The sequence below is a fragment of the Lepidothrix coronata genome, unplaced genomic scaffold, assembly GCF_001604755.1.
Source record: "Lepidothrix coronata isolate B3197 unplaced genomic scaffold, Lepidothrix_coronata-1.0 Scaffold191, whole genome shotgun sequence".
Classification (NCBI taxonomy): domain Eukaryota; kingdom Metazoa; phylum Chordata; class Aves; order Passeriformes; family Pipridae; genus Lepidothrix; species Lepidothrix coronata.
In genome coordinates this window covers 1,685,975-1,711,248 of record NW_016690371.1, presented here as the reverse complement: position 1 = coordinate 1,711,248, position 25,274 = coordinate 1,685,975, and the positions used below count along the sequence as shown (strand labels likewise).

The 25,274-nt window shown below is 39.7% G+C and overlaps 1 long non-coding RNA gene across 1 annotated transcript; it reads right to left on the bottom strand.

Annotated features, from left to right (window-relative positions):
- Nucleotides 1-15,654: 15,654 nt before the first annotated feature.
- Nucleotides 15,655-22,234, bottom strand: LOC108505452. Its single transcript, XR_001877514.1, has 4 exons — nt 22,135-22,234; nt 21,300-21,391; nt 20,317-20,423; nt 15,655-15,761 (listed from the first exon to the last, which is right to left on the bottom strand). It is a non-coding gene; the product is annotated as an uncharacterized LOC108505452 (long non-coding RNA).
- Between the last annotated feature and the right edge of the window lie 3,040 nt (nt 22,235-25,274).

Below are 25,274 nucleotides of genomic sequence, written 5' to 3'. Positions count from 1 at the left end.
GTGAAAGATTGCTTCCTGAGAATATGGTGAATTTCCCTTCTGTTCTTCCCTCTCTCTGGAGATCAGTTTGTCTTATATTTATAGGGAGTAAATCAGCCACATCGTATTTCCTTGGACTGAAGAACCCAACTAGCCTCTCATCTCTTTGACTTTTTCTCTTCCACCAGCTGTTCTTCATATGCTTTGATGGGCAAATCCACCCATCAAAGCCAAGGAGTAGACACCTAGGATTGTGGCTGTATTGCAAACTATTCTATAGATGCATGTAAAGTGATAGGAAAAATCATCTGCTGAATTGCATTATCTCAAGAGTAATTCATCAGGTAAAACCAAGACATTCTGGGAATTCAGATACATACAAAAAGTTGTAATATAGACTTCATGTTTCTTCTTAAACATGCAGAGCTCTATTTCTTCATGGATAAGCATGTACACAATTTTGTTGTAAGTATTAAAAAGCAATGATCTTTCAACCTCCATACTGCTATTTGTTCCATGTCAGCAGCCTCATAACAGATTCACTGGCCCCTAAGCTACAGCTTGTCACAAGCAAGAGACAAATGCTTAGAGAGCTTTCCCTCTGTTTGATCCTTGTAATCAACTTTATTTCCTCTACAGAATTCCAATTATCCCATTAAACAATGAGTCAGAATGCTTATATTGATACAGGTGCCTTAATTGGTTAATTTATATTTGTGCCAGCCCCAGCTAAGAATTCATTTCCCTGAGGCCTCCTTAGACAACCACGGTTCCTCCTAAGTCTTAATGGTAATTCCTAGCAGGCACAGTACTTGAGCACGACATTTAGACATACCCACAAGCACCCTGCACAACACACTAATCTGTGTTTAGCCATACATATACTTGCTGCTGAGCTTTTATTTCCTTCCACCTTGTAATTTCTAACCTATTTAGTTTTAATTATAAGACTACAGCACTGACCGTATGCTTCCAAAACCCATTTGCAAGAAAAAAGTCCTAATAATATTGCTTTTTTTAGTAGCACTCCAAAGCAATTAAACACCTATTAAATGCCAGTGAATTCAACTGCAGTCTATCATATAAACATTTATTTGCATATGCTGTCTGCTGAGCGACATAATTTTCATTATTGACTTATGAGGATAGAAATAATAGACAGACTGTTTACTGAACTGTCTTTAACTCTGCATCAACCAAAACAGCTAATTAAATGTGTAACAAGTTTCACTGACATAAACTGGGCGATTTTAAAATCAAGGTGAAGAGAAGGACAAATGCTAGTCTGTTCTCTCTAAGACTTGTTCTCACCATGGCAAGAAAATAGGATATCTAGTCCTGTAAATCATCAGAGAAACCAGACAGAACTACAGGTAGATTTTAAAAAGTAATTTACCAGGAAATCAGTTTTTCAGGACCAAGTAAACCCACTACTGAGCTGCCAGGATTATAATATTACCAAACTCACATCCTGATAAATGTCATGAGCAGGAGCGTCTTCTATATTCCCTATAAGGCAGTTTCCAAAGGAGCTATAGAGTAATTAAGTGCTCTACTCAAGGGACTGTAATAGTTGTTCCTCAACTTCATTTCCAGTTTAGCTTACTTCACTGATTTAATTTCTTTCCGTCTGCCGATGTAAATTAAGAATTCACCTTGTCCCCTCCTTATTCTGCTATATTAACTGGCAGCTTGCAGGCAGGAACAGCTGTAGAAGGTGTCAGAGTCATCTCTAGTCTGTAGACATAGTCCTGTACTTGCCAAAGGCAGCAGCTTGCAGAGAGCAAACAACTTAACCTGCATCTTTTGAGTTGCAGGCTAACATTCAGAATGGGGGATGATTCTGCTTTTCTGTTCATGGGATTGTATCTCTGTTTGTTCTTTCAGAAGATACATTCAGTTAAAGTAAATTACATTAAAGTAAATTAAACCATCAGTTTCTGCCAATGATCATGTACAATACCTGTTTTACATTCTCTCTTGTGCCTCATGTAGTGGGTTGATGCTGGCTGGACACCAGGTGTCCACCAAAGCCAGTCTGTGAGTCCCCTCCTCAGCTGGACAGGGGAGAGAAAATATAGTGAAAGGCTCATGGGTTGAGAAAAGGACAGGGAGAGCTCACTGACCAGTTACCATCACGGGCAAAACAGACTCACCTTGGGGAAATAGGTTTAATTTACTGCCAATCAAATCAGAGTAGAATAATGAGAAATAAAACAAAATCTTAGAAACACGTTCCCCCACTCCTCCCCTCTTCCCAGACTTCACTCCTGATTTTCTCTACCTTCCTCCCATCCAGTGCCTCAAGGGGATGGAAATGTAGGCTTTGGTCAGTTCATTGCTCGTTGTCTCAGCCACTTCTCCCTCTTCAGGGGGAGGACTCCTCACTCTTCCCCTGCTCCAGTGTAGGTTCCATGGAAGACAGTCCTCTATTAACTCCTCCAGCATGAGTCCTTTGAGCTTCCCACAGGGTCACAGCCTCTTTGGGCATTCACCTACTCCAGCATAAGTCCCTTCCAGGGGCTGCAGGTCCACCATGGACCTCCATGGGCTGCAGGGGCCCAGCCTTCCTCACCATGGCCTTCACTATGAGCTGCAGGGGAATCTCTGCACCAGCACCTGGAGCACCGCCTCCCCCTCCTTCTGCACTGACCTTGGTGTCTGCAGGGCTGTTTCTCTCATATATTCTCACTCCTGCAGTGGGTCCATCTTGTAGCAGCCTGGAATTGGCTCTGTCAGACCTGGGGAAAGCTTCTAGCAACTGCTTACAGAAACCACCCTTGTAGCCCCACTGTAACCAAAACCTGGCCATGCAAACCCAATTCAGTTCAATTGTATGACCTGATGTGTCCTTGAAATGTGCTAAAAGCTTCAGATGCATATAATTTTAAATAAGAAATAAAGTAATATAATTTGACTGGCAAACCCCCATTCATTCCAGCAATATAGTGGTATCTGCAGATGATACATTCTAGCAAAGCATCTTTTTATACACATGAGCTGACAGGGAAAATTTGTCAGTGGTTTAGTCACCACTCAGCTGAATCACCAATCTCTTTTAAAAAATAGCTTGATTGCAGCGAGGGGGTTCATGTCTCCTACAGTAAATTAGATTAAATGCAATACAACAGGTACTCTGCAGAGGTATATTTTGGGATAGAAAACAAATCTGTTTCTCCTTGTGGGTGTTGGCTAATATTTTATGTTGCTCAAGTAGTATCTTTGATAGACTGGAGTGCCAATTGCTGCTGTGCAGCAATATGAAATAATGTCATCTCCAAATGTGCCATCTTCAGGGACACTGCTTCTGGAAATGATCACAAAACCAGTGAGGCTTCTCCTCCCAGGCTTAAGTGAACTATATAAAACAAGTTCCTGTTCACAAAAAGCATAATCTCCACAAGGGAATAATAGCTGCATTTAGGATACCTGCTTTAGGGAGGGAACCACTTAAGATGGTGACCTAGTCCCCAGATTAAGCTTGCCTAGGCTCCCCAAAACAGCAGTTGGAACACCAGTCTCTTGAGCAGAGAGAAATTCCTATAGGACATTTTGCAATTCTGCTTCGTAAGAAATTCAGCCAGGATCCATTTCCTTTTTTCCAAAAGATTCACTGAGATATTTTTACAGATGTATGTAGAGGTACCTGGTATTTTGATTCCTCACAGTCTGTACATTTAATGTCTTTCAAGAAATATGTTAAGAAAGAGGGTAGAGGAAAACAGATGAACCAGTCTGGATTACTTGATGACCTATCCAAGCTTTAATCTCAAAGTCAAAAGGCAGTGTTCTGAAAGTCAGAGCTGAGTAAATTCCAGTAGGTTCAGCATGTTCATCAGGAATATCAGAATTTGTGAATTATTGTCTTCTCACTGATATGTTTGTGACTGTGAAAAAAGTTGTTAGGAGTTTTTCATATCTCTGGGACTTCTACAAAGTTTCTTCCCTGGTTTCTCTGGTGTCTACAAAACTGTGAATGAAAATGGAAGGTTTTTCCCTTCAGGTGAAACATTTCTTGGATCTCTCTGCTTTGTTGGTCCACTGTTTCTGTAATAGATGGACAAATTTTATTGCTGTTCAATTCTAAAGATGCTTTTTTTATATGTATCCGTCTTCATTTTCTACTGTGAGGTGCAGCCCTCAAAATATCATGAACTGGCTTTGTGGCATCACAGGCTTGCATTGCTGACTTTGCAATGACAGCACTTGTAAGATTTCCAGATCGGTTTTATGTCATCAGAGAACTGATTGCTGAGAAAATTTGTCAAATATTTGAGTCTTCATTGAGAGCAACTTCCAGCCTTTTTGAAGGCTTTCCTACGATTTGCTTTATAGCATCTACAGCTTGGATGAAACACCCAAGATGTTCTGGGAATTTGAGTTCATTCATCTTGCAAAAGCCACTGAAACAAATTTATACTTCTACGTAAGTGTTATCAATACATGTATTCTTTAGGTTCTGGAATAAACCCAATATGACTATGCACTTTCCATATAAGAAGGGGATGTCCTTTAACATTAGAGCAAAGATACCTACAAGCCACAAGAATACTTTTCATATTTAAACAAGCTCTTTCCATACTGAAGGTTTTTGTACAGGAGTCTGTGCTGAAAAATAATGAGGAGGCTGCAGCAAAGAAAAGCGGGGGTGGAGAGATCATAGATAACTGTAAGCTAATCCTATCTTTATTTTTCTTGGGTTTAGTCTGGGTCTATCCCAAGGTACCCATTATAAACTGATAGGGCAGATGAACAAGCATGCTGTTGGGACACCTGTATAGGCAGTACCAGTGAGAACGCTGTGGAGAGAGGCTGGGTTGCAATACATGGGTGGTAACACTGCTGTGTTTCCTGAACAACACATTCAGGGTCTGAACAGTTTCAGACGGTTCCATTTTTTTTTTATTCAGCTCGTTCTATTAGCACTTGCCAAATTTTGTACACTGTTCATTTCAAATATTTGCATCCCATCCTAATGACTCTCTTACAGCTACCGTAATACATATTGGGTGTGTATCATTGCCAGCTATTCCATTGAAATTACAAATATCTTGAACATTATTTGAAATGTATCATCATCACGTGCCATAACTTATGAGCTTTGGATGCATGGTGTAGCAACAGTGAGATTATTGGCAGAATATGATGTGGAATAATCATGAATATTCATGCAGAGGCTGCATTTCCTGTGTTTATGAATTGTTTTCAATCTGGAGAACTCCATCAGTTGCTCAGATTCCTCAGGGATGGGAACTACACAGAGAAATCCCATGACAATTAATTATTCATTCATTTTGCATAAGAAAACAATAATCTTCAGACTTCATTTGAATCAGTGTTTAAAATGGAAATCTGAGAAAGCCTTTCCTGCTGCTGGAAGTGAATAGCAAATTAAAAGCTTCCTGGAAGACTGCACACAATTTCCACATGTTCTGAGTAGTGTGGTGCAGAAGGGTTTGTACCAGCACTGAGGGACAGCCACCACTGCAGAATTACTGACTCACTGCTCTCTGCAACTGTTGTCCAAATGTGACCTCAGTAGAAATGTCACAAGTAAAATTAAAATAGCTTTGAGAAGGTCTGAATAGACTAACATTGACCTCCTGGGAGTGTGAAAAGGAATGGTACTGCTGTTGCCAAGCCCATGCAGGAAGAAATCTGTAGTGCTTGTCCAGATGACTAAAGTGAAGCAGGAGTCTCCTCCATTGCCCAGTCCAGGGTCAGCCCTACCAAGGCTGCTCTCTAGGGGTCTGACCAGAGTGAGTTTCAAGGGCGAGCACAGGTATACCAGTACAGCAGTCCTGGGCTTCAGTGAGTTTTAGGTTTTACTTCTCTTTCGACCCATAGTGTCCACAAGAATCTGGTAGCTGATGGTCTTGTAAGTGGCCATAAGATATTGCAAATACCCAGCACTGCTCAGAAAGTCTTTCAGAAGATGCAAATGTGGAGAGCACTGACATTTGTAGGTGGAATTGGTAGTGGTCTCTGGAGCAAAATAATGTTTAATTCATAGCACTTTTTTTCCTATGCAAAAAGTTATGAAAATAGCAATAAAATTAACAATCCATGAGAGCAAGAAGTCAGGCAAGAAAGACAAGAGACCAGCATGGCTGAGTAGGGAATTGCTGGTCAAACTAAAGAGAAAGAAGCAAATGCACAGGCAGTGGAAACAAGGACAGATGACCTGGGAAGAGTATAGATGAAGTTCAGTTCTGTAGGGATGGGGTGAGGAAGGCCAAGGCAAAGCTGAAACTGAACTTGGCAAGAGACCCAAAGAGTAGGAGAAAGGGCTTCTACAGGTATGTTAACCAGAAAAGAAAGATCAAAGAAGGTGTAGCCCCCTGATAAACAGTACTAGTAAACTGCTAACAATGGATGAGAAGAAGGCTGAGACACTCAACATCTTTTTTGCCTCTGTCTTCAATAGCAACCTCCCTTCCCACACTATAAGTGGATGGACAGCAGAACAGAGACTGGGGGAGCAAAGTCCCTCCCACTGTAAGTAAAGGTCAGGTTCATGACCACCTGAGGAACCTGTACATAAGTCTATAGGACCTGATGAGATGCATCCCAGAGTCCTGAGGGAATTGACTGACGTAGTTGCCAAGCCACTGTCCATGGCAGTCAGGTAAAGTCCTAGGTGACTAGAAAAAGGGAAGCATTGTGTGGGTTCTGATGTAGCAGACCATGTGAAGAGACAATGGTAGGGCCGGGATGACCCAGGGGAGCTCTTTGAAGTGTCCAGCATGGGGACTGCAGTGCTCCTTTCCCTTGGCAATGACACCCAGGAAAAAGGCAGTAAAAGTTCTGGAAGCATTGGGGATTTTATCCTGTTTCCTGAGTTCTCGTGATGCTTCACTTCAGGAACCCCACTCCCTTTCCGGCAGGTCCCGAGATGCTGGGAACAATCCCTCCCTGGCTCAGCTCAGTTGCTGGGAGGGGGGTCCCCCACGCTCTGAACCATGTGATGGTATGAAAAAGTTCTCCAAAAACTTTCCCATTTAACTAAAACTAAAACAGACAGACAAGATCTAGTAGGTAGAAGAGTTCTCAGTCTTCTCGGGAAGAGACTTCTTTTATCTCTCCCTCCAAGGTGATCAGTGTTATCAGCTGGTTTGAGAGCCCATTTGTGCCAGAGCAGTGCAAAAGGAACAAAGCATGACTGAGAGATACATGCAGTACAGTGCTTTTCAGAGCTTATTTTTAGACTGGAAATAATGTTGGTTTTAATCTTCCTTGACAGCTGTTTTCAAAGGCACACAGAATGGACATTGCTATTTTACCTGTCAATTCAACCTTGTTTACAAAATCAAAGAAACATTTAAATGTACCAAGATTGTAGATTGTAGCTTTCTTTCCAGTCCTTTTTTTGTCTCAGCTAAAAAAATTCTGGTAACTAACTGATTTTAACAGAATATGACATTTTCTTTGCTGTGCACAGGGGCAGTGGGTTTTTGGGATAGAGCAGATTTCCTGTGATTCACTGGATCTGTGTAGTGGGCCCCTGCAGAAGACCTGGTAAATAGAATATACTGATTTCTAGCCAAATCTAGGCAGAGAATGACCACAGACCTTGGTTGTAGAGACCCGTATATTAGCATGAGTAACTGACAAATAACCTGAGCCCATCCCATGACTCTCCTTAGCTTGTTCCAGCAGAGACGTGTAGGAGTCTACCACTCAATGCCCACTTGGTGACTGCTGGACCAACTCAACTGATAAGCTGTAACAGAGATGCCTCAGTGGGGGCCCCATGCAGTACATGTGGACAGCACCATCTATGTATCTTGTCTTATCTTGAGATGGAGCAGAATGCCTACATGAGTATTTCTTTACCTGGCAGTAGAAATCATCAATAGAATTGTTTACTTCTACAAAAATCCTAAAAAAGCTGTACAGACCACAACAACAATGAACCTGGCCGCTGTTGGGATGTGTGCACTGTGCCATGATCCATGAAGGGGCTCATCCAGGACTGTGATAGGGTTGCCAGCATCAGCAGGGAGGTGAGATTGCTATTACCTCTTCTAGTGCATCTATTAGCATCAGAAGTGCTGTTGCAGTATCTATTATTGATATCACCTCTTACAGTACTTCTATTATTTATACAATAAGCTAGTTATGCATTTCTTCTTCAGATCCCAAAGGAACGGGTACCTCCTTGATGCAAAACAAGATGCTGGGAGACCTTCTATTTTCAGCATGGCTTTGGTTTCGTGAAAATCCACTGGACAGGTACATATTGTGGTGGCAGAGCATACTTTGCTACTGATTTTCTGAACTTCTAGAGATTAGCGATGAATGCTTTGTCAGCTTCCTTCACTGGCTGAGAATGATTGTTCTCATGGTTTCTATGTTGAGCTGACTTATCTTTGCATCCTTCCCTTCAGTGTTTTGGGAGTGCATCCAAATCCATATTTTCCTACACAGAAAAGCCAGACATTTTACAACTCCATGAAGTAAGTATGATGCTACTGTTAACAGTAGCAAAACTTTTAGTCCCTGGGTGGTGAGACAAAAAGGGTTGAGGGGAGCAAAGAGCAAGGTGCACACACTCCAAAACCTGGACTATCTGTTTCTTCTGCTTAAATTTGACTGACATGGGGACCAGTTTTGGCTAAGGTGCATGACCAAGGTCCAACAGATGACCAAGAACCAGCTACAAATGGGCAAGGCATTAGGAACCACAGTTGTCTCCCTGATCTTGGCCTTTATCCGAGTTCCAGCAGTTGTAAGGGGTGAGCAAAGACATGGCTGGGGAGGCTCTATGTGAGGTGAGGGTGTATTCACCCAGGAGGGATTCCTCCCACCAGGGTATACCATCAGGTTAGGGCTGCTCTTAGTTGTTTGACCAGGTCAAACTAGCTGGAAAAGGGCCTGTTTTGAATGTGCAGCAGTAGCAAAATAGGTAGTGGAAGACAGGGAGAGAGGACACTCCTTGGATAATCAGGGCAGGTTTGGTTGTTGTAGCCCCTAGTTAATGAATCTACCAATACTGTAAATGGCAAAGGGAAAAAGAGGCTCAGGCAGAGCAGCAGCAAAACAGGGGACAAACTTATTTTAAACCTTTTCCTGCTATCTCAGTAAATGGCTTTGATCATTTCACAGAAACCAATGGGGGAAAGAAATTACCTCAGAGAGGCAGAAAATCCATTTTATTCTCCTTTTTCCTCTTTTCTAATGTGCTTTCCAATACAGATATGGCAAAGGTACAGAACAAGAGCAGAAAAAAATAAAGACAGTAATTTCAAGAAAAAGGCAATGCACTAAATGCTACCTGCTGTCTACCCCATTTCAGATAAAAAGTAGTGAGCCTCACTGCATGCTCTAATCTCAAGAATTCAAGTTTTATGTTGAAATCTGTGCTTTCACTGAAATTTCAGGAAAGTTTAAGGAAAGGCAGAAAGAGAGAAGAGAACCAGGCAGGGACTAATCAAGGCCTAATTTGTTTCAAAGTCTGTTCTATCCAAATATCACAGAGAAGTGCCTTAACAGAAGAGATGTTTTGTCAAAAGAAAGGCAATGTGAGATCATAAAATGAAAGATGAAAAAGTCTTAATAGAAGATTACTAGAAACATACATATTCTAAAATTTGTTAGAGCAACAATGCAAAAAGCCTCAGATGAGACACTTAAAAAAAATGTGCCTAGTAATCTTGAAAGAGTGGTAACTGCAGTTATGTCAATTCAAGACAGCTAAGTTGAAGCTTTTCTATCCATTCTTTCTCCCACACTGCCCTAGGGTTGTGATCGATCACCAGCTGCTATTAATACAACAGCTGGTCAGAGACTTTGCCAGCAATGGTGATGTATTGAAACTTCAGTTCACAAAGGGTGGGTGAGGCCCACACCACCAAAGAAGCACCTCCCGAGCTCTGAGTTTAGACCCCCCCTGCAAATCACGTGAATCAGAAACAGCAGTGTGGAGTTTTAAAGAGGAATAGGCATGGTGGAGGCAACCACAGGAGTCACACAGCTCAGGGCTGTGTCAAGACACAGTTTATCAGCAGCTTCCCCAGTCAGCCTGGGAGCTCGTGGGTAATCTGGAATGTGTTTCTCTAAGGGCTCTGGATGACTTTCTTACACTGCAGTTTAATTACAACGTCTTTTGCTCATCTTTACCTTTAGTCTTTCAACCATCCCAGATTCAAACAAGTAGACACTATTTTTAGGCTCCTCCAACCTTACCGTTGTGGAGTACTCCTGAGACAGTGACATGCTTTAGCATTTTAGGGCTCTTCTGTGCTTAAGGTCCCAATTTGTTAGAGGTTTAAGTAGAAACAAGTAGTAGTTTTCTATCGTATCACGTTTAATGGACAATGCTAAATATGCCACACTGCTTAGATGTCTCTGAAAACCAAAAAGGAGTAGACCTTCTAATCTGTGAACTCAGTATCGTAGCCAGGTTGTAGGATGGGATCACTCAGCCACTAGATTTGTTTTTTCTTGTGTATGTGTACAGATACATCTGAAGAACAGGGGAATATATAAATGACTCACAATTTTTGTACAGCTAGGTTGCAATTTTATGAAACTTTGCTCAGCTAATAGGCACTAGCACCAAGGCCTAATGCAAAGATCACTTGAGGCCATTAGAAGGAAACTTGTTGGACAACTCTTTGTCATGCTTGGCTTTGTTGTGGCTAAAGATCACTCTTGAACATACTGCTTTAAAGAGTGACCCCCATCCATGTATTTATCTCTGCTGCACTGGTTGGACTTGGGCCAGAAACTCTCAAGTAGGGGGGCTTTCTGACATATTTTACTGTGCTTTGAAACAAAGATCTGAAAGATCTATTGTATTTCTTTAGTAAGTCAGTGTTTCTTCTTTTACTAAGCTAATTATATGTGATTGAGCTAGGGATGGCTACATATCACAAGGTGAAATTTACTTCAAATACTGTATGGACACAAATATGAAATCAAAAAATCACAAGAGTAGATTTTCAGTAAGTGTTTTACTTGCTTTTTTGCTAGTGAATGCCCTCTGTAGTCCCTCTCAATGGTGATAACTGGTTACATTTGCTTATACATGTCAAAAGCAAAAACATGAGGAGCCTTTTTAGTCAGCTGTACAAAAGCACCTGCTGCTCGTCTTGATTTGATAATTGAGGGGAAAAAAACAAACCAAATCAAAGCAACCAGATTACTAGATCTGCATAGGAAGCCAAAGAAGCTTTCTTGAACAAAGAAAGTTCATTGTAACAAAATGACATGACCGGGGCAGAAGTGGGATATCATACTAGCAACAGAGGTCTAGAATGTGCGTGAACCTGTATGAGGTCTCCATGGTCAGCAGCTACATGCTGATTTATATTGCCTCAAGACCTGGTTCCTTGCTGATAGTGAAAAATATCTCATTTTGACACCTCTTTTCTCTAACCAAACCAGAGCATAACTGTGACTACTTGAATAACGTATCACCCAACAAATCTCCATATTCCCATCTTCTTCCCCTCACTGATCAGACACTTAGCCTGCTAAACCTGTCTCATTCCCTCATCCCCAACTCATACAGTCCAGCACCTCACGGGATCCTGCAGCCCTGCACTGTTTTGCTGCAGTCTTTACTTGATCTGTTCCTTATGCTTCTCCCTGTAGGACTCCTGCAGCAGCATTGCCACAGCTCAGGGAAAGGATGTGGCTTCATCATGAGGATTGCAACACAAAATGTTTGTCTCTTTTTTGTTGACCCCTTCTGAATCTCCTATCTCAAGTAAAAGAAGTTAAGTTTAATTGTTTTTCTCTGATTTCAACAGGTAAATTCAACTAGCACTAGGCTTATGGATTTGGGCTGGCAAAAATTACTTACTACAGCAGAATTCACCAATATCTCTGATGTTACAAGAATAAAACAAAAACACTGAGAATCACTGAGGTGGAGGTGGAGCAGCATTTATCTCTAAAAAAAAAAAAGTTTTCAAGGTAGGGAGTTGCTCTGTTCCAAATAACCTGTGCTCTTTGGGTGAAACCAATATAATAATATTCTCGTATGACTTCAAAGCCTTCCTGATTTTGGGACCCCAAAGCAGCACAGGCATTTTATATGTCAAATACCCACTACAGCAACTGCGAAACTCAATGCCACTTTGATATACAGCTGCTCTTGCCTTAGGGCTCAAGGCAGGATAGCTTTAGTATAAAGGTGCCAGATCCAGAATCACAACTAACATCTTGCACTTCCCACACCAGTGGTCCCTCGAGGCTTGAGGAAGAAACTGGGCTGTGAATAACAAGGTATCTGAACAGTTGGTGACTCATTAAAAGTCCATGGTCTGAGATATTGAAAGTCTGCCAACAATTTTATCGTAGTTGTCAGTGAGAGGAAAGATAAGAACAAAACCACAAAGTGTTGTTGATTTTTAAAGGTCAGCATACTTATGGTTCAAAGTCACTGTGGAAGGAATCTTCTGGTTTTTCACAGAGATTTCACTGAGAAAGAGATAACTAAAAAAATGTGGATTATCTGTTCTTAATATAAAATACCTATAAATTAGTGTTCTGAATACAGGTAAACCTATTCTATCAGTGGTCCAAATTTAACTACATATTCTTCTTTGTGTTTACAATGTTGAATTATCTTGAACTTCTAAATATTTCTCATCAAAGGAATGCCAAATTTATGGAAATATTTGCTTGTGCATTTTATTGTCTCTCATCCCAAAGGTGGTGTAAGGTAAATTTGTGCAATGGGATTACCAGGAAGCAACCAATGAACCACGTGCTTGTAGTTCATCATCTGTATTAAGGAAGGTGGGAGAGCTCCAGGAGTTAACAGTTGTGTCTGAAAATTGTGCTTTCTTTTTATTGTAGTCTTACTCATCTTTACCAAATTGACAAAATTGCATTCAACTGGTAAAAAAATACTGGTAATCGTTTACATTAATGCATCTAATATCCCTGTGGGTTTCATTTTACACAAAACAAACTTAACAAAAAAAATCCTAATCAAATTATCCTCAATATGAGTTATAGTGTGTTCAAAGTGCTGCAACACACAATAAAAATGGAAGATTCCAAACCACTTAAAAAAAAGTTAAAGACCATGGGAGATCTGTAGGTCCCTGAGATAGAGATGGTTAGATGGAATAATTTATCCTGCCGGTGAGTCTTGCCATGTCTGACTGCATCTGTCTCATTTGTTATTTCTCTGCCTCCTACTTTATATGGCTCACAGATGTTACCCTCACTGCATTTTTGTGAACTTGTTAACAGAATACTAAGATCTTTTTCCCTTTCAATGTCCTGTTCTGTTAAATGGCTTAGTCAAGAACATTTATTAATCAAGCATAATTTCTTCCTTTTCCTCTGCAAATTCAGACATTGATTATTGTGTAAGACACTGTCTCTTTGAAGTATATTGCACAATAATGGAAATATGTTCAATTGTAGGTAGACACCCCAGATGATCTATTAGATATCTCTATACTGTTCTATTCCTAGCTTGATTTTTTTTTTCAGACTTAAAGTAGGATCATTAACAAAATCTTTTAAAATATGGGCAAAAATAAGAATAGATACTGAGTATAAACTGATGTAAACTGCTGTTTCTCCCATACTGAGAAATTCTTTGCCTTCTGTAGAAAGTTTTGCGATTTCTTTGTTTGGCACAGGAGAATTAAACTTAAAACTCAATCCTCCCTCACTGTCGTTGCATCATGCAGGATATCTGCTCATTGCAGTTGTGGAGCTGCTTTCTGTAGAGGTGAAAAAAGCCATTGTTTGTCTTCATACTTCCATGCACTGAATAAATCCCTGGCACTGAGGATGAGATACAGAAAAGTAATGTGCAAACTTGCATTGTGCCGGTGAGAGGACAACTCTAGTACAGTCACTGGGTTTTTCTTTATATTTCTTTGAGACCTTTGTTATTTCCTTAGCTCTTCACTGCTTGCATAAATAGCATTTTATCAGCAGAATACCGATGAAGAGCCCTTATAGGGTTATCCTGACTTAATTTAGCAAAAAAAAAAAAAAATGGATGTATCTTTTGTTAAGGAGAAACTCAACCTTACCTGAAATACATTTTTCTATAACCCTCTAATTTATGGCAAATCTAATTCAAAGTTACCAGAATATTGCATTCTTACTGGATCTCATAGTGTGTAGACTTTTTCTCCTTTAATGTTAAAGTTTTTAGAATTACTTTTTTTTTCTTGGAAACTTGTGATGCTAAAATTCAAAATAGGGGACTGTTTAGCCAGATGGATACTGGAACAGTAGCATTGCTTATTAAAATAAGCAGCACAGACTTACTGCTTTGCTTTGCCTTTTGCTGTCTTTTTTTATCCTCATGAACTTTTAACGCCGTGCTGAAGATGAAAAGCAGAACTCTTGGGAAAAGTATTTTTCTGATTTTTGTCTTTCAAAGAAATGGGACTTTTTAGAAAAATGTGCAGTAGTTGAATGTACTGTAAAATTTCTTAGAAAACTGTATTTATGTGGCTCCCAAAGAGAACTCCTTGTCCTGCATCACTTCCTCATGACTAAGCAGCAGTATGCCATAGAAAACACACGTCAAAGGATTTGGTCCTAGCCTGGTTTTCTGAAGGAAAAGATTTATGCCACAGTGGTTCATATGCACATGTGTCCTGCCCATCCTTAGTAACTTTGCGGCCTCCGGTGACTCAGTGACATCTGACAGAGCAGTGGAGTACTCAAAGAGTTTAATTCTGGCAAAGTTCCTGAAGATCCACATGGGAGAGACCTGTTTGGAGGGAGAGAACTTCAGACTAAAGTTGGAGAATTTGGGCAGAGAGTGGTCAGGCACTCTGATGCATGTCTCCTCCTTTTTACCTCCTCCTCTGCCTCTCTGCTCCTCGACTTGTAGATCTTCTTATGTCTAAAGAGTGGTAATATGTCTAATATGTTCACACTTCAGCCTTGACATAACACAATTGAAATCTTTGTCCACCACATGATGCAAAGTAATTGAAACCCAAGGCTTCTGGCATCTGACTAGAGACATGGAGTCTTCAGAATGTCTCAGCAAATTTAAAGTATTTGGTTCTTCACTAACTAAACCCTTTATTTTATATGTATTAAGTCAAAAGGAAGAAAAAGAGGAAAGAGAACAAAACAAATGTTTCAGGGAAGTTCAGCTGAAAAGACTAATTTGTAGATGGTAGTTATCATATTCCTTTGAAAACTCTCTTAATGGCATCAGGCAATCCAACTCCTGTAGTTTTTGCAACAACCTATGATAAAAATTTGCATTGCCTCGTTTTTTGGTTGGTTGGTTGGTTGGTTTTGTCTTGGCCTTTGTGTGTTTATGGAATTTTCCTCCTTAGTCCTCCTTAGATTTAGGATTAGAACTCAATCCTCACACTAGGGTCAGAAGTTCACTGAATTAATCTGTTGTTGCTTGGATCCCTGAAGTGGGTTCTATTTTATTATGGAATGCTTAGGAATTACTGAAACTTCAGTGGAGACTGTTAATGAGAAGCTGGAAGTCCACTGACTAATTAATATGTTGTAGTATCTTTCACTTGGTTTTATTCTATACCATGGCCTGGGGGGACATATCTCTTAGGTTTCTGGCAGCAGCCTCATTATTCACAGAAATGGGCAATAACTTCTTCAAATAAAACCTTTTCATTGATCTTAAAAGAGAAATTTTAACTTTGAGCTCTTTATTTAGTTTCATAACTATCTTTTTTCGTCATTTTTGTTATACTGGGACCCTGAGGTCTAGTCAAAAAGGTCACATCACTTTGGGCTATGCGTCATTAGGACTTGCAGGTCAAATGCACTTGGGTCAGGAACTGCGCAGCTGTGAAACTCTGAAACAACAGCAAATATTGAAGTTTAAATGGATGGCATTTCTCCCTGGCAGTCACTTCAGAGTGAAATCACACAATGCCATTTTGGTTCTGGAGGGACAGCTTTCAGATACCTTTCACAAAAAGAACAGAATTCCAATCTATAACCTACAGTCAGTAGAGGTCAGAGCCACAGACACTTTTAGATGTCCAGTTTCCACCCAGAACTTCCTCTTGAAATCAAGAAGAAAATGGACACTCAAATAAGACGTGGTGGTTAGTTTCATAGAGGTGATTGAAAGGTTCAAAATTAGTTTTTGGTGTCTGATCTACAAAACTCACCAAAACTACCAGCTGGGATTTTCTGGCCATAGGGATGGCTGTGGGGATTTTGTCTCTGGAGACCAGTCCCAACTCCGAGAGCTACTTTCTGTCTCACTGAATTGTAGTTTTGGGAACACAAGGATTCACTCTGTATTTTGTGAAACTATCATAATTTTTTAATAAATATAAATTAGTGTAATATGAATTTGGTTTTTTTTATTTTCAGGAAAACATTCTCCAGAGAATAAAATAATTGCTGCAAATTTTTGATTACTGTATGTAACAGTTTTGAGTCATGTTATGTAACATTCAGCTGAAAGATTTTGACAACATGCAATGATAAGTATGATGTAAGAAGAATAGGATAGGATAGGGTAGGATAGGATAGGATAGGATAGGATAGGATAGGATAGGATAGGATAGGATAGGATAGGATAGGATAGGATAGGATAAACAGAACAGGTATTCAAACAGTTATCAGTGAGTGCCCTGAAAGAACATACTCTTCCTGAAATCTATGTTCACATGGGCTGATGGAGTAGCAATATGTATTCTACATGGCCACATTAATTCAAAGAACTGTTTGCATTTTTAGAGGGTGTGGAAATTACTGTAGATTATTCAGAGATTTGGTGTTATTTTATCTGATTTATCAGTTCTTTATTTTTCCCCTCGCTTATTTCCCCACTAATTTTCACCTCTGGTCCCTCACATTAGGAGGTCTTCATCTTCACTATCTTTGACTTTTGGAATCGTTTGTTCCCTGTAGTGTAAACTGTACTCGTGGGAATGTGCCATCAGTTTTCATATACCTCCTGCAGTCTGGAGAAATCACATTAAATTTTTTATATTGTATATTCTCACTACGACATTTAAGAAACAAAGTGAAAACCAAGTTGAAAGACTTTCAGTTGTTTGACCCAGAAGCTTCCAATACAGGTGCCCCACAGCCGAATATGTGTGCCTTTGCTGCATAAACATGTAATAGCAGTCAGTGACATCAAAGGCTGGCTTTGACACATTCCTTATAAACAATTATTTCTCACTAAGGTATTGCAAATCCCTCATATTACAATTTGAATTTTATATTTCTATGACCTAAAAATAGCTCAGGTATGATCTACAGAATCAATGGATATTATAGACATATTTAAGAAAGGAAAGTTATGCCAATGCTTGGAAAATTATGGAAAAATATCTAGTTTACTGCATAGGCTTAAGATTTATTGTTTCCACTATTCTCTGTGTGTAGAGAATACAGATCTATGGATAATTCCTCCCATGACTTTCGAGCTGATTTGCTGAATTTTAGAGGACTTAGATACACCATTTTCCAGTGGGTTTGAAGATGATAAGTGACTAGGTAAAACAAAGGGACCAGTAAGGGATAGACTTATGTGAGCACACCCCCAATTGCACTAGGCAGACCACAGGTGAAATAGATGTTTTGACTGTTTCAACCAAGGCAAAAGCGTTGGTCAGAGCTTAGTTTGTTAGCAATTCAGCCATAATTCATCTGTAATAAATCAAGCTTTGCTGCTTCTACTGCTCCCAGAACTGTTTGTTACATGTTTATTTTAGGGTTTGGCGCCTGCCATAAATTTGAGGCTGTTTTTCAAACAGTGACAGTGATATATTAGTATGACTATGTTGGCTCCCAGAAGTGGGACTGTAGACATGCTGAACAAACAGAAGCTCATGTTTCCTTTTTTCAAAAAAAAAAAAAATCACCTGTCATGAAATTCATTTGTGATCAAAGTTCATAAACATGGTTTACTGTTGACCAAGGAGACTTTGAAAGAACTCACTCAAGAACATTTACAGGGTGAATTTAAATTAGTGTGCTCCCATTAATTTTTTTTTTCTGATAATCTAACTTAAACATTATCAAAATTATCTAAACAACACAGTACTGGATTGTGTCTCCTAGGCAGGCTATCAGTGCAAGGACAGTTCAAGACTCTAAAAGCAGCCTTTTCCTTTCAAGACTTTTTCTCTATTTCAGCTGAAGTAAGAGAGCTGTTTCCAAGAATAAAATTAAGGAAAAAATATTTTTTTTGCCCTGAAAGCGTAGTGTCAAAAGAATGTCCATCTTTGCCGGGAACAAGGTAGGGAAGAATGGAGACAGGGTCAGAAATGTAGATCAGGAATGGGGAGCTCCCAGAGACTGGTGCTTCCTTTGTGGCCCAGAGGGAATTCTGTGTGCAAGTCTTAGTGATCAGAAAGCAAAAAAGAAATGGCACAAACCAGGATGGGCATACCAGGATGGGAGAAACAGTGGGAGACCCAGGAGGTGAAGTAGCAGTACCCTAGTGGGGTTGTATATCAGTGAAAACACAAACCAGAGCAGGCTGGGTATTGAAGCAGAGCAGAGAGGGGTGAGGTGCCAGGGCAAGTGTACAGGAAAGAAGAGAAAATGAGTGGAAAGCAATGAGAGGGAGAATGGCTGAAACCTGAGGATACTGAACACCCCACACCCGGAGGAGCAGAAGACAAAGTTTCTTTGCTGCTGGAAAATGCTTGCAAAGCTCACTATCTAACCACATTTCTTGTCTCTGGTAGTAGCTGGTTCATACAGGATATAGACTTTGATTACTTTTAACTATGGAGATTATAAACCAAGGTGGCTCTGTAAGAGCTTCAGTTCTATGCCTCCCGATACTTATTTCTGAAGACAACCCAAATTTTGGTGTTCCAGTGCATTTGAGTAGCTGACTTTGTAAATCTAACCTTGTAGTCTTCTCATAATGTGTTTGTGTTAATAGAGATATATGCTTAAAGGGAAAATGCCAGAAAACAAAGCCTAAATACAAACAATGCAGCTGGCATAAACCCCAAACCAAAAGAGAGACAAGGTTGTTGCTACGTGTTCCTCTCCTCCTTCTCTACCCGCAGCCAGAAAAAAATGTGATGTTTTCCTAAACTGGCACGGATTTCATTTGCTGGCAAGGTTAATGGAGAATAGAAACTCAAGGGTAGCTTTTTTTGTTGTACCTGCTGTGTAAATGGACCAACAACTCAATATTATAAATATAGCCAGTCTATTCATCCACCATGATGAATTTTTAAACTGTGAAATGTGAGATTGAAAAAAAGGAGGAGCAGAAATGGTTATGATTGGTGCTTATACTATTATGATGATGGTCTCAATAAGTCTAGAACACCAAAGCTCTGAACTCTACAGTGAGGAAACTCAGACAGAAACAACTTTAAATCTCCTCCTCCAGACCCCTTTACATCCTTCCTTGTCTATGATAGCACTCGCTCTCTGATCTCCCTTCAAGCTATAAGCACACAGATCGCCAAAGCCATCTTTTTTTCCCTTTTGACCTGATTATGACACTTCCAGCTCTGAAACATTATTTATGCTGTCTTGTTCTCTTTGTTATTTTCTCCTCTGTGCTACCTCCTTCAAAGACCACACAGTTTTTGTTCCTTATTTAATCCCTCTGACATGCTTCCAAATACCCTTAGTCCTTTGCAGGTGCTTCCCAATCTTTTCTGATAGCTTAGGTGAGAGTTGGCTCTTATAGTTACAATTATTTGCGATATTTTATCATGTTTGGGGATCAGGTCTGGATGAGCAGAGAAAATGTCTTTCATTGCATAATCTCTTATGGACCTCTTTGGTTTACAAAAAGGAAAATATGGAAACAAAATGGAAACATATGTGAGTTCTTATGCTGATTGTGGAAAGGCTGGGTAGCAGCCTGTTGGAGAGAGATGGAGTATTGGAATCTGCACAAACATTCCCTTTGCCTGGAATATGTCTTTTGAGGTTTGTTTATCATTTACATGAACTCTGTTTTAAACAAGCAAATACCAAAATTATCATTGCACGCTTACCTGGATCTTGTGAGCGCCATCTATAGAAAAAGCTTTCTACCACATGTGAAAACAAAACATGGTTGATAAACATGATATTTGAGAGAAAGAATATGGCCAAGAAAAACTGGAATAGCTGTTTCTTCCAGAAACTCCTTCCTGTAAAACCATTAGGTGCACTGTGGATGTAGTGTTGTTATATATTCTAATATAATGGAGAATTAAAAAAAAAAAAGAAAAAAGGTTTTTGAACTTGTATTAAAGTTTGTGCATCACCACAGCCTTTTCTCTTTCTACTGGCCAAACATAAAGTGAGGGTCTTTGTGTTAAAGGACCAGCTTCACAAACACCCTACTGGCGAGGTAGAAGGTGTGCCCCTAAGTCACTGGACTGGATCTCAGCATTTTTGCTGCAGATTGTATCATACCTGATTGATTCCCTTTGGCCTCATGATTCTGCAGGGAAGACGAATGTTTATGGAATTACAGCAAGCTGAGTTCCCCAGACACACATGCTCTCAAAGCATGCCTGCTTCTATAGAGTGGAAAAGCTTTGATTAATAGGAATAGCACTAGACTTTAAGGCGCACTTTATTTCATTGATGAACTTTGAGGTGTCTCCGGTAGCAACGGTTTTGTAAACTGTAATCGTTAACATCGCTTATTCAGGATTTACAAGAGAGACTAACATTGCCTATTTTTTCAGGCTGCTACAGGGATAAATAACTGATGTTGACGAAGCAAATCAGAATTTCTGTGGGGAAAAAAAAATAGAAGGAAAAAGAATTGTGTGTGGGTTTTAGAACCAGCAAGGCATTTTTCTGAGGTGCTCATAAAAGTACATGCTGTGACGTGACTGTGTTATAAAAGAGGGAAGGGTGATGTGTGGGCTCTATTATATAATATTATTGCAGAGCTTAAACGGTGAAGGGTCACAATAGAAAAGGGATATCATGGAAATCAATTTGCATCATATACCACTTAGAACATGCAAAAATTAAAGTGTTTGTTCAAAACCTCCTCCATAACAGGATTAACTGATAAGGAAATTAAAAATTATGTAAGAGGAAAAGCTGAAGAGATAATCCAGGATGATCCAAAGGATTTTGCAGATATCTCTGTACTGTTAACAATCTTGTCATTAAATCTAGCAATTTAATGAGCTACATTCTCCATTGGTACAAATACAGTTCCATGTACACACTTAATGCATTTTTTACTTTGACATAGATCTAAGCATGATATACTTGTTTTAGTGTATCATACTGTACATCAGTACACGTATATTTAGCAGTGTACTCCTGTTGAAGGCAGTATATCTGTGTTGATTAAAAAGCCAAGGATGTGGTTCATAAACCATTACTTTCAGGGATGTCTGAAAAAAGTGCTTGAAATCCTGCTTCATACTCACAGTGATGTATAACACTGGCTGGTATCTGCAGTTTCATCTGTCTCTTGGTGGTTGGTGTTGCCAGACATTTTGACACATTCTTTTTTTATCAGCTGAAAAACAATGTAATAGTAAATAAGAATAAAATGAGCCAGTTGTCTTCACAAGAAAAACATTTTAGGAAAGGTGCTATTATTTCCTTGATGATTAAGTTGACCTATTGAATTTGCATGAAAATCCTTGTGGAGTTACATGACTGTATGAATGTAGTGAAGACAGTTTCGGTCCATCCTTGTGTCACGGGTCACACTAGGAGCAGCATGTGATAAAAGCTGACTCTCAACTAGTTTCTTATCATGAACTCTGTTACAGCTAGTCTGCTGCAGTAGGAATGTGTTACAAAAGTCAGAGAGTGATTGCTGCCCTTCCTTCTCCTGCATTTTGCTTGTCTTTTATTGCTTACTGCTCCTGGAGCTTTCTTGAAGCAAATTGAGCATCTGCCCTTAGCATCTCTCCTTGAAGTTTGTTGCTCCAATCGATCTCTTCTTCCCATGAATAATCCCCACTTTCTTTTTTAAAATATTATTTTTTGCTTCACTTTGGGCTTCTCTTACTTCAGCCAGCTCTCTTTGCAACGCAGCACACGTCTCTTCCTCTGAATGTGAAGCGTACAGATCAGCTCAGTGTTTTATAATGTCCTAATTACTGTACTCACAGGTTACGGGTTATAACAGTACGCCAGAGGGTCAATGAACCTTTTAAGTTAAATGAGAAGATGTATCTTCGTGGGACCTAATTAGAAGGTGAAGTTAATAAAGAGAGAAGGGGGAAGAAAACCAGTGAGAAAGTCAGACACCTTCAAAAGCTGTTGAAAGAAGCAATCTACTGGGGTTCTTTTAAGTACTAGCTGGCCTTTAACAAGAGGTAAAGTGTGAGGATCTTTGTGAGAGCCCGATGATGAAAGTTGGAAGTTGCCAAGTGGCAGTTCCATGGCGTACATCTTTGTGACACATGCTAACAGGAGAGACAGGAGGAACCAGAGGAACAGCAAGAAGCTTGAATGGCTGCTTGCATGGTGTTGGTAGGCTAAGCAGAGGCTGGGTGGGGAAGCAGCAGAAGTAGCTTCCTGATGCCTTCTCCTTTAATGCTTCCTAGGAACCTTGTGCCAGAGGAGGGGAGCCTGCCTATTGACATGCCTGCACTGGAGGGCTGGAAGTAGAGACAACTTCTAGGGCAAATAAACCCAGAAAGCTTCAGTTGGAGAGCATGGAGATTGTTAGACCGTAGACTTTTACTGATGCTATATACCATTGGACCCCTGCATTTTTATGGGGGCTTTCTGTTGGGATTTTGAAACATTATGCTGAAGCAATGGGAAAAATAACTGCTCCAAGACTCAATATTTCTGAATCATTCAGTTACAATGTTGTTTTTAAGAATTGTACATGGAATGAAAATAGATGTTGTCTTTCCCCACTCAGCCTTGGGCAGAAAAATTCATGATGAGTTTGGAATGGTGTTTGTTGTATTTGAAAAAGAAATTTCACTGCACCGATTTCCTTCATTATTAGTAATTCAATACTAAGAATAGAAATCTATTATTCTTATTATTTCATGTTCGTGTTCCTCACTGGAGTTTATGTAAACAGGTCCCCATGTATATGTGTAGAAACCTATTGAATTCTGTGTGAACTAAGTACTGGGATGTATTTTTTCCTGCAAATGCAATTTGCTTGAAAGGGCAAGACGCTGGCTTTGACTTTCACATATAAATCTCATTTCCCACTTTGTATATGTTCATGTTATTCTCAGGTTCTTTCACCCTTTCAGCATCAGTGCACAGTTCCGAGGTCCTCTTTGGATCCTAAACAAGATGAGATTCCCGTTCAGTATGTAAGATACATCTACTCCTTAATGTTTGGGTGTTTGCTAAGCACAAAACTGATCTTTTATATTTACTAAATTATTTGCATGAGAACTTTACTTTCCTTATTTTTTTTCCTGTGTTTTTTGTTGTCTGTTTAGTTTTGAGTGTTTTTTGTAGGCAGAATGAGAATTAAGAAAATTTCCGTGATTTAATTTTCATCACTTGTTGGCAAAAAAAATGCACAGTGTATATTCTTTCTGTGAAATTAATCTCTCAGAAAAATTCTCACCTGGTGTATTTTTGTGGACCAGGCATCAAATGGATTCACCAGGCAGGTTCATGTCACTGTCTGTCAGGCTCATCAAAATTATTACTGCTTTGCCTAGTACCTGGGCCTACTACCTTGATGCTTTGAAAGTGTGGGCTTCTTGATGGAATGGGTCATCCATGGAAAGAAGAGCAACCATGATGCTCTGAGAATGTCAGATGGACCTACAGCCTTCAAATAAACATAGAACCATAGACTGGTTTGGGGTGGAAGGAACCTTAAAGACTATGTTGTTCCAGCTTCTCTGCCATGGCTAAGGACATCTTCTACTAGACCAGGTTGCTCAAAGCCTCATCCAGCCTGGCCTGGAACACTTCCAGGAATGGGACAAATGTGTCCTCTGTGTGCTCAAGGACATACAGAAAAACATCAGCACTACCCTAAATCTGGGCATTGCTACTACAGGTGGTTCATCTGAGCTGGCCTCCCGGTAGCAGCACTTTGTTGACTCCTGTTGGCAAGCAAGGAGTGCAAAGAGGAGCATGCCTGGTTGAATTTCCTTGTTACTTTGGTGTGCCTCAGGGTGCTGCTGTGAAAAAGCAATTCCCTACCAGAACCAAGGAGCAGTTTTGAACTTACAGTGAACAGAAGTCAAATTACAAAGGTCAATATTAAAAGAAAGAGTGCATAAAATATTCAGAAGCATGAAGAGAAATGTTTGGGCAGCCAAATTTGCCTGATGGATCTGGGCTTACCTTTGGTGAATGACGCTGCCCTGAAATAGCTGATAGGGGTGTGCAAGCAGATGCTCAGGCACTGTGTTTTTTTCTTGTGAGTTTGTTTCGTTTGGTTTTTGTTGTTGCTGTTGTGAAGGGGTAGGAGAGATTTTGGTAAGTATTTCATCCCCAGATCCTATGCATGACTAAACTCCTTCTAATGGAGCTGAAGCACTTCGGGGCCTGCTGTGAGATGGCATAGTCCAGCAGAGCAGCAAACACAGCTGGTGAGAATGACTGTTTATAGAAAATTAAGATAAATCCAGATCTGTAAGATTTTTCCTCTAGCAAGGCACTTGAGATGCCTACATTTGTGAGAAAGCATGGGGAAATGGTAAAGTGAAAATGAAGATGACTGAGGAAACTACACCAGCCTTCCTAGGAAATGGGGGTGGTCTCTGTGGGTGTCACACATGTGTCAGTATCCTTGAAGCAGCCTGCCATCATTGATCAGATCAATCTCTATTCAGAAGATGCAAAAAACCTTCTGTAAAATCTAAAAGAGGGAAGTTAATTTTTTTTATATTATAATGGATGGGAAAGAATTTGGGTAAAGGTTGAAAAAAAGCAATTGTTTCTTGTGTGTGGAAGTGACCTATGGAAGCAAAATACTCAGTGGAAGAGTAGAGTCAGAACACAATACAACATTCCTTCTTAAAACAGTTTTCTGTAGATTTGATTAAATATATTTTTATATTGATGAAATATACGTTACACTGCTATAAACCTTGCACAGTTGAGATGTCTGTACTGTTTCATGTTTATCTTTCCTAAGCTTATGCTAGACTTTTACCAGTCTTCTGCACAGCAACACTTTTATTGGGTTGGCTTAAACAGTTCATAAGGCTTTATTTATCACTCATTTATGCTAAAGCAAAGGATCTACTCTCATTGTTTTGTTTTCCATTTGTTGGTGTAGCTTCACTAAAATTGTTACTTGCATTAGGTTTGTAAAAAGATTAAGAGCTGAACTTCAACTTGTAGGGAATAATGTGTGTGTAATAGTTCATGTATCTTCAATGAATTTTCTAAATTCATTGAAGCACTGAATTTGATCACTGAAATGAAAAATATGCTTTTTTTGA